Below are 18670 nucleotides of genomic sequence, written 5' to 3'. Positions count from 1 at the left end.
GGGCGCGAGCAAAATGTGTTGGGAGAAGAGCAGTAATCTAAATTTTTTAGCTACTAAAACGCTCATAGAAATGGCCCACAAATGACCCCTCTTTCCCATCTTCATTTTAAAGAACATTCGGGGTGCTGAAAGAAGCTTCCAAGGGTGATTAGGAGACTCGAATTGCACATGGATTCCACAACTCCACCGCTTCAACTTGTCTTGCTTCCTCTAGTTGTGTTTTCTCTAACTCCTGTATGACCTACCCTATTGGGGTCGTTTTTTCCCCTACAAACAATGCCCTCAAAGGTTCAACTAATTTTTCATTCTCTTGGTGCTTATTATTGTTTTTTTTTCTTTCCCAGAATCATTAGTAATCACCGGGAGTTCATATTTTTATTCTTCCCAGCTTTTGAGTCACTTCAGCTTCAGCCTCTTTTACCTTTGATGAGAACCAGGGGTCTATGATGAAGGAAATAAAGAGGATTGTAGGGCAATGCTTGTAAATAACATAGGTTAAATAATCAACCTTAGCCTATGAATTTGTTCAAAAAACCTTAGCCTATGAAGTTCAAATACGTAGTACAAGTACATATGAGTACGTGGATACGCAAAATTTCTAAAATTTAGGATACAATACGGTTAATATACACTAACAAATTTTTTATACTATAACTTATATGTGAAGTTGACCTTAGTGTTAGTTTTGTTTTGATGATTTTTGAATAGGTTGCTAGATATTTTGATGATGTTTATTGTTCCTTTTATAGTGATTAGCATATGTTAAAGCACCTAGCAATCCATGTTCTTAGGGTTCTTCAAAGTTTCTTGTGTGTCAAGTTTCATTGTGGCAAACTCTTTTTTCCATCCCTTTGAATTTATTCACTATGTGTTGATTCGTATCATTTGGGTTCTCCGGTCTGGGTTCTTGTTGGACATGTAAATATGAATCGTTTCATGAATATTTTGATTCGTATCATTTGTGTTCTTTGGTTCTGTGATTTGTCTTGATGAATCATATCACTATTCTTTGATTCGTATCAACCTTCATCTGAGTTACTTTGAATCAATTCATTTCCTTGCATGAGCACTTTTGAAGAGTATTAATCTTCATCTGGAAATCACTTGATTCGATTCAAATGTTCCTTGAATCGTATCAATCTTCATAGTTCCAAATTTATCCTTTTTCACTTGTCTGAATCAAATCATACTTAGTGTTATTCAAATCAAGTCGTTGTTTTTGCCACAAATATTGCACTTATCACTCCTGCCTATATATAGTTATACCCATACACCTTCCAACTTACTGAATCAATTGCAAATAACATTATAGTGTCTTCAAACCTCTCTCCACTTGTTCTTTAGATTAAACATCCTTTCTAAGATTTTTTGTGGATTTTGAGTCATAGATTGCTAGAGTGCTATAAAATTGTACATTGGTTTCTTTCAAGGAACTTGATTGAGGATCAAGGGTCTAAAGAAAAAGAGGGATTTCTTTCCACCTCCAAGGGGAATTGTGGGGGTCTTTCTAACTTTTCAAGTTCAAGGGGATCCAAGCTTCGGACATAGCAAAGAAGAATTCAAGGTGAACGAATTCCAAGGATTGCCTGAGAGATTTCTTTTTGTAATTATTATAATTTGTAAATATTTTTCAACAATAGTAGAAGTCTTTAATAGAGACGTTTTCTATCAAGAAGAGTGGAGGTTCCCCGAAGCAAGGACGAAAGAGGGAACCACTATAAATCTCAGTGTTCTTCTCTTCCATATCCTTTTAGATTTTTGCATTCATAATTGTATATGATTTCTATGTTTGAAACAATCTTTATTTAATTGTGATTACTTTTGTTCACTTAACCTAATCTCAATTACTTCAATTGAGAATACAAAAAAAAATTACTTCAATTGAGATTCTTTCAAATTCAATTTTATCACAATCAAGGTTCAATTAAGTTCCTAACCATTGATTCATATACGTTGTATTCATTAGTTGTTAGTGTGATTTATTGTTAATAGGTTTGAATTGAGATTTATTAGTTTTGCAATTTGTATTTTTGAATACTGATATTTGACTTGCTTAATAAGATTCAATATTTGAAAATCTCAATCCAGCTTTGAATCTTAGTTCTTGTTCATTGTCTTAAATTTGTTATCATCGTCTCGCACAAATTCAATAAGTCATAAGTTTACAAATTCACGCTTTTAAAAAACCTTTTGAAAATCGAAAAAATTCTATTCACCCCTTGGGCACCTTCTTTTCCATCATATAAACCAATAATATGCATGTAAAATACTTGAAAACAAAGCATCATTTACTCTTCCTTAATATATAATTATAGAAATAACAATTTACAAGAAATAATACATGTGATCAAAATAAAAAATATAAAGTTTTCGTATAAATCATATTCTATTTCTATGGTAGGATATTAACAAAAACATCATTAAAACCTCAACAAATTTTGTCTAAGAGAAATGATATTTGTACAACCACTTTATTACAACTTTTTGACAACTTTCTATTTCATACTCACATTATATTCTTATTCTCTCTCTTCCTTTTTCTCTCTCTATTGTTTTGGACCAATGAGAATAGAGAAAATGAAAGTTGTCATCAAAGTTGTTCGAAATTGTTGTACATATATCACTACTCTTTTGTCTAATGTTGATTGATTGAATCGATTAATTTCCTTGTCTGAGCACTTTTGAAGCGTATCAATCTTCATCTGGAAACCACTTGATTCGATTCAAATGTCCCTTGAATCATATCAATCTGCATAGCTCCATATTTATCCTTTTTCACATGTCTGAATCGAATCATACTGAGTGTGATTCAAATCAAGCCGTTGTTTTGCCACAAATATTGCACTTATCACTCATGCCTATATATAGCTATACCCATCCACCTTTCAACTTAGTGAATATATTGCTAATAACATTCTTGAGTCTCTAAACCTTTCTCTCCACTTGTTTTTAAGATTAAACCTTTTTTCTAATAATTTTTGTGGATTTTGAATCATAGATTGCAAAAGTGATATAGGAATTGTAGATTGGTTTCTTTCAAGTAACTTGATTGAGGATCAAAGTTTTAAAAGAAAAGAGAGATTTCTCTCCACCGCCAATAGGAATTGTGAGGGTCTTTCTAACTTCTCAAGTTTAAGGAGATCCAAGCTTCGGACACAGGAAAGAATAATTCAAGGTCACACACAACTTAACTCACATTATGAAACAAGACAAAACACTGTAGAAGTGACAAGAAATATTATGTACCAACAATATGTAACTTGTAATTTCATGTAAAAGAATAAATCAGGAACTAAATGAATCATTTTGAGTCATAAAAATTAAAAGAGAAGCAATTTAGTAGTGTCGTGCAATTATTGCGAAAACATTGTCGTACCATTTAGTATTTTCCTTAGGAAAATGAAAATAAAATACAATTCAGGGGCATCCATTAAATGATCAAAACTTCCACCATCACTACATTTATTCAACCATATAAGCATTAGAAACCACAAATGTGATTAGTAGCTAGACATACAAGTATTAACACCTTTTCATTTTCCCAAATGTGACATAATGACATTGTTTTATTCATTCCCTTTACCATTGATCTTATCTCATATAATGAAAAAGCTATGCTTATTCACAAACACTAATATGATTTTTTTTTTTTTTTTTGGAGAAGCTAAATTAGCTCACTTAAATTGACATTGAAGAGAATCGAATCTGAAACCATGAGGAGGAGCATACTCCTAGATCCCGAGCCAATACCACAAGGACAGGTTAACACTAATATGATATATCTAGTGATGTTGAGCATCTGGCCCTCCAGGGGACACTCTCTCTGGCTTTCCACCTAGCAATGCCCTCTTCCGCAGCCACTCACTATTTTTTACATCATTAATTACTTCACGCAACCCAAATTTGCTATTCATCACTTTGTCCTTTGTTGAGAACAAAATAGGCACAAGTCTTGCCTCTGACCTCATCACAAGCAATGTTAGAACACAAATGAAGATAAGAAACTCTCTTGAATTCGTGGAAGTAGCCATGATCTTACAATTCACTTAAATTTGCAAGCAAAACAAGTAACTAGCTTAATTATTTTTATCAATGAGTGAAGTAGCTTGGACTTTAACAATGCCAAGCTACATATATATATAAACACGTCGAGGATGAAATTAATTGTTCAAATGGGATGAATTCAATTTAAGGATTTTGTATTACAAAATTCCAATTGGAATGTCGTGTAAGCAGATATAACTATAATCCAAGCAAGCCTTGTCTTATGCTCTTTCTGTTTCAAATTCAACTTGTCGCCATAGATGACAAATGTTGAATGATATGATATGACACTTTTATGGATTTTACAAATTTGGGTGCTTTACTCTAATATAAGTCCACCCAACCTATTCACCTTAATTTGTCTTTGTTGTTAATTATATTAAGATAAGAAGTAACGACAAATAACCCTTTACATTTTGGTCCATCTTTTTGAAATCCATCAATAGTATTTCGACTATGATCAATAGTATTTCGACAAATAACCCTTAACATTTTTTTTAGCTCAAATGCCGTCGTTTACAATAGTGCTAATCAATTGGGTCATATCACAATATCTCTTTTAGCATTTGGTTTATACACGCGTTATTTGAGAAAGATTGATTTTAAAAGATGGACATGGACCAAAATGTAAAGCGTTATTTGTCGTTACTTCTCATCTTAATCTAGTCAAGAACAATGACAAATTAGCACTGAACCAGCACCTCATAACTATTGGAAAAATTGAATTCCACACATATTAAAGATAAGTTCTGGTTAAAGTTTAAATAGAGGTCCCTCACTTTACAAACCGATTTTGTAAGATTGAGTTAGGTTCAACAAAATTCTAAAATGATATCACAATATAGCAATTTGGATCAACCATAATTTATATATACACACCAAACTCAATAATGTTGGACGTAGGGGGTTATTGAAAAATTTACCTGACGAGAGTTTATAAAGAGAGATACATTCACCTTACAAAACGTTTTGTATGATTTAGCTAGTACTAATTCAAATTTCAAGACGAACAAAAGACAACGACATCAAGTCTCCACTTGATTATTAAAAAAAATCAATTAAATTAACATATAAATTTCATTAAGGAAATATAGTTAAGTTAAGAATACATATATAACATTAGACCAAATGGTTAATATCCTTTAAATCAATTTAACAAACAATTAATACAACAAGACCTTAAATCAATTTAACAAACAATTACTACAACAAGACTTAATAAAACCAAACACAACTACGACAGTTATTTGGAACTATTGTGATATAGGACTAATGAGCAACCTAGAAATATTCTTCAATTTTCTAATAATATTTTCTGCTAACCTTAAACACCATTCTAAAAAATAATTAGTTTAAGAAACTTAGTAACAAAGAATATAAAAAAGATATGTGAACAGATTTTGTGAACAAATTTGATGAAATTGGCAGCAAATGAAACAATCGTGCTTGAACCTTGTCCTTCACTACATGATAATCTAACTTATTAGAGGATATAGGGCCGTTCTAATGAAATTGGAGGCTCGGTTCTAATATTAAAAATAACCCTTAATAATAAGGGAAATGCTAACTAGTGCTCCGGGGCACTAGTTAAAGAAACCAAATATAGTATAAGTATCTTAGAACTTGTGTAGTCAAAGTTTAAAAAGTGTAAAAAAAATTATGTTTTTAATGCAAATATTTCTTTTTTTGTTTCCTTAACTAGTGCCCCGAGGCACTAGTTAACAAGACCCTAAAAATAATTAATGATAATTTAAACAATTGCAAATTAACAATAAGCATTATTTTGATTTTAATTGAGGCCCCCGTAAATTGGAGGCTCGGTTCCGTAGAGCTCCTTGCACATGCCAAGGAACGGCTCTGAGAGGATAGTACTTCATCTAGCGTACAACCTGTTATTACAAGTCACAAATAGGATATAGATGATAGAATTGAGTTACTTACACCAAAATAAGCTTGTTCAAAGTTAGTTATAACTTGTAACTTGTTCTCCAAGTTATCTAGCTTTCCATCACTTGTATATATATATATAGGAACCATGTAATTAACTGCTAGTTAGATCATTCATTTAAGGGAAATGCTAGCAAGTGTCCTTAAGGAACTTGTTAAGAAATCTCATGTGAAAATTTTGTCTTGGAAATGGTACATTCAAAACATTGAAACTTTAAAATGTAAATTTTTCTACATAAAACTTATAAATTATTTCTATTTTTAAATATATGTCACTTTGGTCATTTCTCTCTATTTTTTATCTTCTCATATGATATCATGAGCCTTTCGTGAATTCGCTCACGCTTTCGAATTTTTCCTTTGTTTTATGTGGATTTTCGTAGAATCTTCTTGATTCTGTTTAATTATGCAGTTTCTTCTCGATTCTTATTTTTATCTACAAATTGAAGGGGTTTTTTTTGTTTGTGTTTCTTGCAATTTCTCATTCATCTTCATCATCTACCTTGATGCTTTTTTCATCCTTTCATAGCGCGCAACAATACTCTGCTTCTACCGGTACAAATAATTGTAGTACTGTAACAGATCCTTCACAAAGTACTACTTCAGAGTACTATGTTCATCCTAGCGATGAATTGATTTCTCTTACTCTTACACCACCTTTGGATTGAAGAAAGTATCTTGCTTGGGCTCGAGTAATGCGTCATGCCTTAGGTGCTAAGGATAAGTTTGAGTTTGTTGATGGAAGCATTCTAGTTCCTACACTTCTTGATCCAAATTGAAAAGTTTAGGAATCATGCAATAGTTTGATTTACTCTTGGATTAACCCATGTAGAATTGTTCATGAAATACCCTTTCTAACTTATTCCAATTATGAATTGAATGTGGTGCAAGGGTAGTGAACCAAGTAAAGGCATTTTTTGTTAGAGAATTTGGAAAAAATTTCATTCTCAAATTCTCATTATTTGCTATGTTTCCAGTCTCAGTCAAATAACGTGCAATGTGTTCGATAGTAGATTCACTGGTATCACCAACAAACTTAGTAAACTTAGGGATTTTCCAACTCCTTGAAAGTTCAGTTTGTAAAACATATCCTAAAAGAGCAAAAACAAAGTTTGACCTATATAATCCCATGTTTAGACCATTTTGAGCCATGATAGTTTCGACCAAATTGGCTATGTTATTAGGTTCCCCAAAGTTTTGTTGTTGAACATTTCTAACAACTTCAACTGCATCATTATTTCTATTTACCAAAATCACTTCTGGTTGAGCTTGAACTACTGGTTCGACAGGTTGAGGTTAAGGCTGAGGCACAAGTTGTTTTTCTTGAACCACAAGTTCAAAAATTTGCAAAGGTCGAAGACTTTAGACTTGTGGAATCTGTTGATGACCAGGTTTAACAGGGTTAAAGAAATCTGCTATTCTTCCCATTTGAGTGGCTAAGGCTTGGTAACTTTGGTTAGTGTTTTGAATGAAAGGATTAAAAATTGTACCAATTTGTTGTGTTAACATATTAACCATCTAATGGTCACTCTCATCCATTTGTTGTCTTAAGGACATCATAAACTCTGTAGTTAAGGCTGGTCAAGTATTTCGACCATGTACACTTGAACTAGAAGGTATATTTGCATGATAAGGTGTGAATGGTATTACATGATCTGCAAATGTAGATGCATTGTTATGCAGACTAGCCATCATAGATGTTGGAATACCATAAGGTTGTTCCCTTGTGGTCATGGGAATAATGAAATTTTGTATGGTTATAAACCTATCATCCAATCCAGACCTAATATGATGATAAGAAAACATAGGAATACTAGTAGACACATGAATATTGGTAGTGAATGGTGGCACAAAAGCTCCTATATTTGATTGTGTCATTGCAGCAGCAGTTGTCGAAACTGGCATTGCCATGGTTGCCCCCATGGTAGTTGACACATTGGCACCCACTGTAGGAGGGGCAGATGCCTGTGTGGATTGTGCTTGTGAAGAAGATTGTAATGATTGTGATGACGTAAAAGTACCACTATTGGTGGGTCGAGCCATTTCTTTCAAGGCCTTACCATTTCTTAAGTGCATGCACAGACAAATAGTTTTTTTTCCAAAAAAATTTCACCTAAAACAGTTATAATTTTCTAGAAATATTTTCACAAGAACACTTAGAAAAAGTTTAAAAAGTTATGGAAGTTTCTGCCACAAAATTTGCACAAGCAGGGTCCCACTGGACGTGCCAATTTGTTTACCGGTGTTTTTGGTAAACAAGAGGACTAGTTTTGATTATTACAAGCAGGATCAAATAATAAATATTAGGACATGTTGTGCAATCTTTTTCCAGAAAATACATGAATGTTCATCATATTCATAGGTTGCTTTATGAGTCAGATGAAGAAAATCGTTTTTGTATGAAAATAATTGTCTTTCGACAGAGATCTGTAAAGATAATGGAAGTAAAGACTTAAAAGTTTAAACACAGAAACTTAAAGAAAGGGTAAATTGCATTGCATTAATGTAAATGTGGCTCGACAAATCAGATTACATACATTCTGTAACTCTTTTATCTAGACGTTGATATTTTAAATGTTAGAATCTATAAGTGATTTGCGACCCGTTTTTCTTATGAAAAACTACTATATATGCATTGAAAAAATAATTGTAGAACCTAAACTCCAAAAAACTGCATGTCTTCGACGAGAAATTGCATGCCTTCCACGTGTCTGGACACTTGAAATCACATTCTTTACTAAATTAATTGTCTGTCGAACTGTGGCTTCTATCGAATACTCTCTGTATCTGTTGAACTCAACAACTCCAATCATGGACTTTGAGAATTTTACAGCTTTAAACCTTTTTTTACCTGTCGAATATACACAAGATAAAATGCAGTCTAACATGGAGGCAATAGTGCAAAAAGTGCTCCGGTACGGTGGCGACCAGGTCTTCACGATCGAACGGAGGGTGCCTGCAGGCACGTTAGCACTCTAACGCCCAAGTCAGTGTAGGAAATGAGGTTGAATGTGTAAAAAATGTCTGGAAAAGTGAATCATACCTTGAGGGTGAAACAAAGTCACCCTTATATAGGCGCGTGTAAGAACAACCGTCTACTTGAAATGCGGTGCCTCATCAAAAGGTCATTAGAGGACACGTGTACATTGTTTGATGCACGGAGGTGTGCTTCGGTGGGGTGACGCGCACCAGAGCTAGCATGTTCTTTCGAGTGACGTGCATTGATCTGACCGGTTTCTTGTCCACGTGTCAGCGTGAGATTGACTTTCTAGCCGATCCAGAACAAGATCCAAATGCTTCGATTGTGGAGCTTGTGAATTCACTACAAAAACAAAAGGTATACTGTGAAGTTACTCTTACTTTAACTACTAGCCGGCCGACCCGTGAGACGCACAGATCTTATGGTTTAATAAATAAATATTTCATTAAAAAAATTTGAACACTAAAAACATTAAATTTACAATCGGAATAAATAAACATTATCTGAATTTTGTAAATTAAAACATCAGCCAATATTACTTATAATTGTGTCATTTAGTGAATTATCCTATCCTTATTTTGTGAATTCAAAATTTCATTGAACGACACAAAATCAAAATGGTTGATTGGATCATCTTTAATCTTGATAAGGTTTGTAAAAAACATGCAATTTAGCTTATACTTGTGTGGCGTGATTTTGCACTTAATATCATTTCCGGCTACCAGTATCTTGTCAACCCCATATGCTGACCCTTCTTCAACATCCTCTGTTATCTTTGGCACCAAATGCTTTCTCAAAGTAGCATGAATCTTGTTAGACTTTTACATGAAAGAAAGGAAATGTTAGCAAATAACAAAAAATATGCATAAAAGTAAAGGCCAATTGGAAATATGTATAATTAACGTTGTAGTATATTTTCATCAATAAACAACATATTCATATAAGTAACTTCTGAAGGATTTTTTCTTGAAGTTACATCCCTCATACGAAGTACGCGAACCTTCAATTCCATATTTTCTTTCCCCGCAACTATAGCAGAAATTGGAGTAAACTACATGATTGAATTGTAATTTAAATGTTAATATCAAAGTAGTAGAATTTAACTTCTGTAAGAGGAGTCCAGTGCCGAAGTGATCTACTATAATGTGAATTAGGCGTAAGAATTTTGCAGCTTCTGAAGGACTTTGTGTTTTTGTAAGAATTAATTAGCCATTATTATTATTTTTGATTCATTTCATTTTAACATCAACCATTATTAATTTTTTTGGTGTGTTTCATATGAAATTTTATTGTATGTTTTTTTATAACATTTCTATCACCAACCTGAATTTCATTCGTCGTTTTCAGTTTTAACTAATATTATTTTTGTAATTCATTATTTATAAAAATATTAATGTTTTTGTTTATATTAAACTTACATTTGGTTAGAAACATAAACAAAAAAAATTACAAATATGTATAGGTAAACATGATTGATCACACATTTCTAAAAACTTCTCTATAAACTCGTGTGACACACAAACTTTTCTAAACCCTAAGATAAAATTTCAAAATTTAGCCCATACATCAATTCATTCACTCAATTGATGCATTTCTAAAAGTATACTTGTTAGCAGTAGATTTTTTGAAATTATTTATATTAATGAAATCCTCAACAAGAAAAAGAAATTCTCAAACCAATTAAATTATCCAATCTCTATATTTAACATTTGTTTCTCTAAGAAAAATTCAAATCCACCGGATATCCATTAGAATTCTTTCCCTACACAAAAGGAAATATTAGAACACTCTATTTATTACAAAAAAATTGTTAAAATAGTTACCAAAATATAAAAACACACATCAGCTACCTTGTTGTCTTCATCAATCAAATCTTGAACTTTGCTACCAAAAAAACTGATTTAGTACTTGATCAAACAACACAAAGGAAAAAACTAAAAACACAAAAATCATAGAACATATTAATGGAAAACATGAATGAAAAAGAGTGATATTCTTACTTAGGTATAATGACTACTTTGTTGCACCAAAACTTCTCTCTACACATAAGCGAAAAATCAATAAATGAATTCGATAAAGAAAAAAGTATATGGACAATGGTTTATATATGAATGATTAGTGGGAGAAAATAAAATGAGAAAGAAAGACAAGGGAAAATGAGAAAGAGGTGAAGAAAAAATTGGGAGGAAGCATAATCAGAGATAAAAATCGTATAATTGAGAGAGAGAGAGAGAGAGAGAGAGAGAGATTCCTTGAAATTTCATTGACATATAGTACAAAAAAAAGAGTAATTTTTTTATGCGTATAGTTTTATAATGAGTTTCTTAACATGTGCCCTTGAGGGCACAAGATATCATTTGCCTTTTTTTATTAGAAATCAATGCACCTTCTATTTAGGAAACTTAATTGCTAAGTTAAGTGGGTCAAATGAAAAGATAAAATAAGTATAATGGAATAAAAGGGTTAATGGTGGTTAGTAACTGGCTAGTAACTAACTAATGAAAGGGTTAATGGAATAAATCACAATTATGGCCCACCACTATGTGATTAAGGAGTGAAAAAGTAGGGTAAAAATACGGTTTAGGGTAGAAGACTTAGTAGGATTTAGATATATAAATAAATTTAGGTTATGAGTTGGTGAGAGAAATAATTGATTCTTTAGTGAGTTAAGAGAACAAAACGTAAAAATAAATAAATTATGTAACCAATATAAAATCCCATGAATAGTTAAAGTAATAAATATGTAATTTAGCTATACCTAAGATTGTACTTTTATCCTCTTCGCAAAGATTCATTCTTTGGTGCTAAATAAAAAATCTTGGTAAAGATTCCATTAGATTAGGTATATTAAGTTCATGATAATTTATATCTTAAGGACGCATGTTAAAGATTTCATAAATGATAAATATTTATTATTTCAGACAAATAAATTAGCACAATTTGTTAAATAAATTTTTTACTCTTAAGTACTTTAATATGTACTCTAAAGTACAAGTTAACATTTCCCTAATATTCTTTGGTGCTATCATTTAATTCGTAGCTTTGCGAAAGTCACTCAGCTTTGTTTAATATGGAACAATTAATGGGACGCGGCCCAATGACACAGCTTGAAAGTTGACTTCCATAGCAACATTCAACAAAAGATAATCCAATATTTAAGATTCTAATTCCTTAAGTCTCTCTTTTTCTTTTTGGTGGATTGTTTAAAAGATTCTTTGAGTCTTTTCTTTATGAACTTTTTTAGTCATTTTTACGAATATAGTATTCTTCACACCATATTTAGTGCCTATTTTGAATATGATATATTATTATAAAGAAGATAAGTATCATATGTGAGTAAAAAAAGAGCATGTGATATAAATTACTTTTGAAAAGTTTTTCGGAGTTTAATAAAAATTGATTTTAACGAAATAGACTATTGGAATCGTGCGCGAACAATCACAACAATAAGCAAAAAGATAAACATATGTGCAATAAGATTCAATGTAGAATTGAGTGATTCACAATACAAATCTTATTAACAATCAAACTTTAATGTGCCTTGAACAATTTACAAAATTTTCGACAATTTCAAAGTCAAACCTATATGAACAAAATATTAAACTATCAATTGCAAACACAATGCATATGAAATTGAAGAATTGATTAGATTTTGCAATCAATTGATCTAAGCAAATTATTTAAATGAATTAGATTATCTTTTGATTGAAAAACAACTTAGATCAACACTAGCAATTATCCTAACAATTATTCAATTAATCACATGCAATAGTAAAAAGTAAAGAGGATAGGGAAGAGAGATAACACCAATATTTTTATAGTAGTTCGCTCTTTCTCGTCCTCGCTTGAGCTACGTCTACTCTTCTTGATGAAGTACCCCTTCACCAAGGTCATCCACTAAGTAACAAATGTTGAATACAATGTGTTTACAAGAGTTCCTTGAAATTGAACATAATTCTTCAACCCCTATGCAAACACTCCCCCAAACTTCAAATAACCTTTGAATTCGGTGCTCATTGAATCTTCGAATCCTTGATTACCCGTGCACCCCTTCGAACTTTTCACTCGAGCCTTCGATGCTACGTCCGGTAAGCGAAACCCCTTCGACTTCAAGAACGGTTAGAAAGATCCCAAGTCCTTTGGAGGTGGAATGAGATTATTCACTTCACTTTAGAACCTTGATTAAGCCCAATCAATTTTCTTGAAAGAACCAACTTACAATCTCTACTAGCACCCTAGCAAATCAATGTGACTCAATGTACAAAGTGATTCTAAGAAAAAGTATTTAATCTTGAAGAATTTATGTGCAATGAGTTTTTGAGACCTACAGAGAATAGTTGCAAATGATTCAATGAATTAAGAGTTATGAGGAAGAGGGTTTATATAGTAGAGGTGGTGAAGAGCAAATTTTTGAGCTAAAACAACTGAATGAATCGATTCACTAAATGAGTGAATCGATTAAGACCACTAAATGACAAAGCTGGAAAGGTAAAAATGTCATGAAGATTGATGTGTGTCAAATGATATTTGAATCGATTCAGGCTGTCCAAGATGAATGTTCATACGATTCAGAATATGTGAATCGATTTAGGATAAGTCAGAGACATATGGTGATACGATTCATGCATTTTTGAGACAAGCCAGAGTGAATCGATTCATACATGTTATGAATCGATTCACACAAAGTCAGAAACTTTTGTGATACGATTCAGAAATGTTCAAATCAATTCATACAGTAAAATATGGATTTTCTGTGAATAAAAGGAAGGCTTGAGACACACATAAGCTAGGGTGCTTTAACATATTCTAAGATACAACAGACATCTATATAAACATGCTAAACTTAGAACACAAACTTGATAACCAATCCAACATCATCCAAAACTAGCTAGAGGCTTCACGAACTCGTCTCAACTCTCAACATAACTCTCTAAATGCTATTAATAGAAATAAACTCCTAGAAAATTTTGAAATCAGACTCGGTAATCACATCATACACATCTTAAAACTATTGTCTAAAGTGAGATTGATGCCATTCGGAATAGCTAGCAGCTCAACAATCATGTTGGAAGAAAAACCACAAGAATCAAATAACCCAAAGATCTATTCACCACCATAATTTTTGCATAAACCATAAAAGCTATGATGGCTCAGATTTACCAAAGGAGCTTTCATCATTTTCGTAACAAAGGAGGACACCATCTCACTAATCGTGGTTCAGTAGCATCTTCTGTGAACTTAAAGACAACCACAATAGAAACATAAACAGACTGAGTTTGATATAAAACTTTCCAAGAATACCAAGTTCGATTGTTATAGACAAAGTCATTTCTATCTCGCCAAAGACTCGAACAAGTGATTTCTAATTTAATACTTTTTGAAGAAAAAAGGTAACACTGCAACCATTCAGTGCAAGGCTAGTAAGGAAAGTCGGAGAATCAATAATTTTGAGGCTATTCCAAAGCATTCGGTGGAACATTTCTATGGACGGAAAGCAAAATGAAATGCTTAATGTTTTCAGAGAGCTTAAGTTTTCACAATTTGTTCCACATCGAATTCACAATTCTGTCAACTTAATCATCATGTTCAACTTTGAGCCAACTGTAACCAAATTTAGCTGAATAAATTCCATCTACCTCAGCCTCTCAAATTAAGTTATCTGCACAAGTGTTATCAATGAAGATATTCTTGAACAGTGATTGAATATTAAGGGGATAGTTACGGGTAAACGATGAAATTTATTTCCTATTCCGACTAATAAGCAAATCCTAGAGTAGTAAGGTGTTTGAGATGTTCACATAAGGAATGTAACACCCTAACCTCAACTAGTATTTTCTATATTAAAATTACAATCAAAACACCTATTAATACATTTAAAAGTTTCACACTGTAGAAACAAAATCAAGTGCCATGGAATAAAGTTGATTATAATAATTGAAAAAGTTTTTAGTAGGGAGTGGCCCACTTAATCATCCTAATAGAGTCTATCTAAAGTGTATTATGATGCTGATTTTTTAATGGTTTTAATAAGTAGGCTATACTGCTATAGTGGTAGCATAGTATCTATTGTCAAGAGAAGAAAGGTGGAGAGAGATTAGAAAAGAATTATGCAGAATGGATAAAAGAAGTCATCTTTTACAATGACAAAAATAATAAAATGTCATTCAAGAACATAGAGAATTGTTCAAAAAATTAGAATATAATAGAAGAAAAGGGAGGAAATGAGTATAAAAGAAAAGGGAATAGTTTAAATCTAAACATAGAAAATCAACAAAAAATATGTTGGTTAATTTTCCAACGCGGCTGGGTTGACCTCCGGCGTGGTGGTCCTCGACGAACATACTTTAATTAATATTTTTATTACAGAGTTTTGTTGAGAGCATCAAACTGTTATACTTCAGAACTTAGTTTTATCAATGTAAGCTTGTGGTGGTCGAAAAATGAAGAAATTGACAGTCTTAAAAATGAACTTTGTAGAACTGAGAAATAAAGATGACAATTTTATAGATGACAAAAGGTAGATCAAGATGATGGTTTTATTTTAGCATGAGGCGGTCGGGTTGATGGAAAAAGAAGAGAGAATGTAGAGATAACAGTGGTAGAGAGGGTGCAGAAATCACATGTGTCCACGAAGCAAAAAAGTAACATCCCTTCTCTTTTCTTTTAATTTTTAATCTTGAAATATCCCTTTTATTTTCATTTCTTATTTGTTATGTTTATTTATTTATTTTTTAGGAATTTTTGTTATATTTATTTTGAGATATATTTTTTTTACGATTGAGATATATTTTTTTAATAGATTTTGAGATATAATATTATACTTACTAAATCATTTTTTTTATCATGATAATGATACAAAGTTTTCACTTAACAATGATTAATCTTTGTCGAAGAAACTCTGGAGCACACAAACTAGGTTGTCATCTCTTATTCAGATTTTTTTTCATATGCATAAGACAAAACTTAAACTTCTAACCACATACTTTAAGCGGTTCAAGTGATTTACCAATTGAACTAATCTATTGTTGGTTATTTACTAAATTATTAACGAAATTAAAGTATTGTTGGTTATTTACTAAATTATTAACGAAATTAAAGTAATAATAAAAGGATCTCCATAAACTTAAGTCAAATGGTATAAATATTATAACATGGAGAGTTGTTTGATCATCTAAAAACAGGGTTGGCTGGCCCTGTGCAAGTGCATCAAGGCCCTTGGCACAGAGCCTCAAACTTGAAGGGGCCTCAAAATTTGAAAAAAAGGAAAAAAACTGTGAACCTACGAACAAAATCCGTCATTAAATGTCATTTTTACGTAGGTAAAAATCCAGAATCCAACTATTTTACTGTCAATTATACATTGTCCGTGAGTAAATATCTATATGTCTGTGGGTAAAAGTTATGTTTAAATCATTGCTCATATATTTAAACAGAACGTAGATGTTTTTCACTTTAAGGGGTGTTAAAATTATCAAGATTACAACGGGGCCTCTGTATTGTCGGAGACGACCCTATCTTAAAAGATAAAATTTTGTCCACTAGACCAAAAGAAACAAAATAGTAAATGGTTAAATATATGAATTAAACTGAGTCAATTGTTAAAATATAAATTTTGGATACTTTTTTGAAATATTCATATTTTTATATTTTATTTAAAAATGCACTATAAAGTGATAAACTAATTTTATGATTTAATTTAACTTTTTTATATTCTTTTATGAATTACCTGTCATAACTCAATCATGATCCAATATGAACTAAATTTATGATCAGGTTGATTGGTTCTAATTGAAATAAGAAATTAAGTATTTTTTTGTAAAAAAAAAAAATTGAGTATTTTAATAAAGGCAAATTAATAAATTTTGATTGAATTAGGTAACAAGCTTTGTCAAAACTTACCCAACTAAGCACTAAAAATTAGTTTGAAATCAAAGAAACAATTGTATCCTCAATATTAAACCGACCTTATATTATTGATTTTATATACCACACCAAACATTGTGATGACGTGCTGAGATCCTTACATATTATTGCTTAAGGAGTAGCCAATATCAAGTGTCATTTTTTGGAAGTGATTGGATGGAGTTGTATTGTGAGATTGACTTTCAAGATCCTAATGTGTAGAGTTTCAATTCAATTTTTTTTTTTTTGACGTTCAATTCAAAAGTTCATTTGTTGTGAACATTGACATTGTTATTATTGTCACTAAGCATTAAAAAAATAGTAACAAAAATTAATTGTAGGTATGTGTGGAGATACTAAATTTATTTTTGTATTGTTGGTTGTTTGTTAAATTTATATATGTTGTTGCATTATATATAGTTTCCATACTCAATCAATTGTTCAGTTTACCCAAATGATTGAAATACTTTTTAACAAATTCATCAAACAAACCAAAAAAAAATACTCATTTGCTCATCCAAAAATTTTTTCGACAAAACAATAGATTGATGTACAATTTGGTATAGCAGAGTTGAAACGTATCGATTACTATAAGGTTCAAGTACTTATTAGATTGCATATTTTATTTAATGTATATATCAATTTTTAATTTTATTTATGTTATTATGTAAGAATTATATAAAAAACCTAAAATAAATTTTTAATTGTAGTAATCGGTTCAAATGTGGTTCAACCACAGTTAAACTCTTGAACCTTATAATGGTGCCTTTACCGGTTCAATGATTGGTTGGGTTTTCTAAATATTGGTTAATCATGTTACATGTTCATCACTTAATTTATTACTTTTTCTATGCAAGAGTAAAATTATATTAAATAAAAAGTAAATGATACAATGATTGGGGGTATTATACTTGACATATGTATAACTTGAACGAGAATGCATCATGATAAAACATACTAAGTGGACCAACTTTAATCTATCATAACAAAAATTCACTCATCACAGTTGCAACCCAGCAAACCTGCGTACGGCCGCAAAACGAGATTGTAAGAAATATGAAGAGTGAACATTTGGAAAGAACAATTAGAGTTAAAAAAATGGTGAATGGATCGACCGCCAACACAAGCAAATTTCAAGTGCCAACAACTTCCTGAACGAAGCAACAAGCATAAAAGCTCTTTCAAACATTAACAATCAATGAATAGTCACATGGACTTCACAGATAACCAGTCGATACCAGAGTGAAGGCGAACATGATGCCTTGAAACCTGCAGATTTCAACAAATTTGGAACAACCGATAATCGAAGAGGTCAGACCACCAAACACAACATGCTTTAGTTGACGCATAAAAACATAGATCGAGCAAAGAGTCCAATATGTTAGTAATTAGACTCTTTCGAGTTATTAGAACCAGAACTTTCTGGGTTTTTTAAACTAAACCACATCAAAAAGAGGCCATAAATCTTCTATCACTCAATCTCTGGTCCAAAATAGAAGCATAAAAACACATACCAAATAGTAGTAGACCCACGAAAACAAAAAAACACACCAACCACACACGAACACCACCAACGACCCATCTAGAACGAAACAAAACGCCAATGACCACCAAACCAACATTGGTGACAATACTGCCACCAACCTCGCCTAAGCAACGACTATATCCACTAACAACCATCAACCTTCCGACACGTAGACCAACCTCAATCGAAACTAACCTTGTGAATGACGGATAATATCAAACTAAGGCACGATGGATGCCAGTATGAAGTAGGAGACAAACTCCAAAACACAC

This window comes from Medicago sativa, chromosome 8, assembly GCF_051527215.1.
Source record: "Medicago sativa cultivar Bolivia chromosome 8, Bolivia_mono, whole genome shotgun sequence".
Taxonomy (NCBI): domain Eukaryota; kingdom Viridiplantae; phylum Streptophyta; class Magnoliopsida; order Fabales; family Fabaceae; genus Medicago; species Medicago sativa.
Note: the sequence above shows the minus strand (reverse complement) of the source record.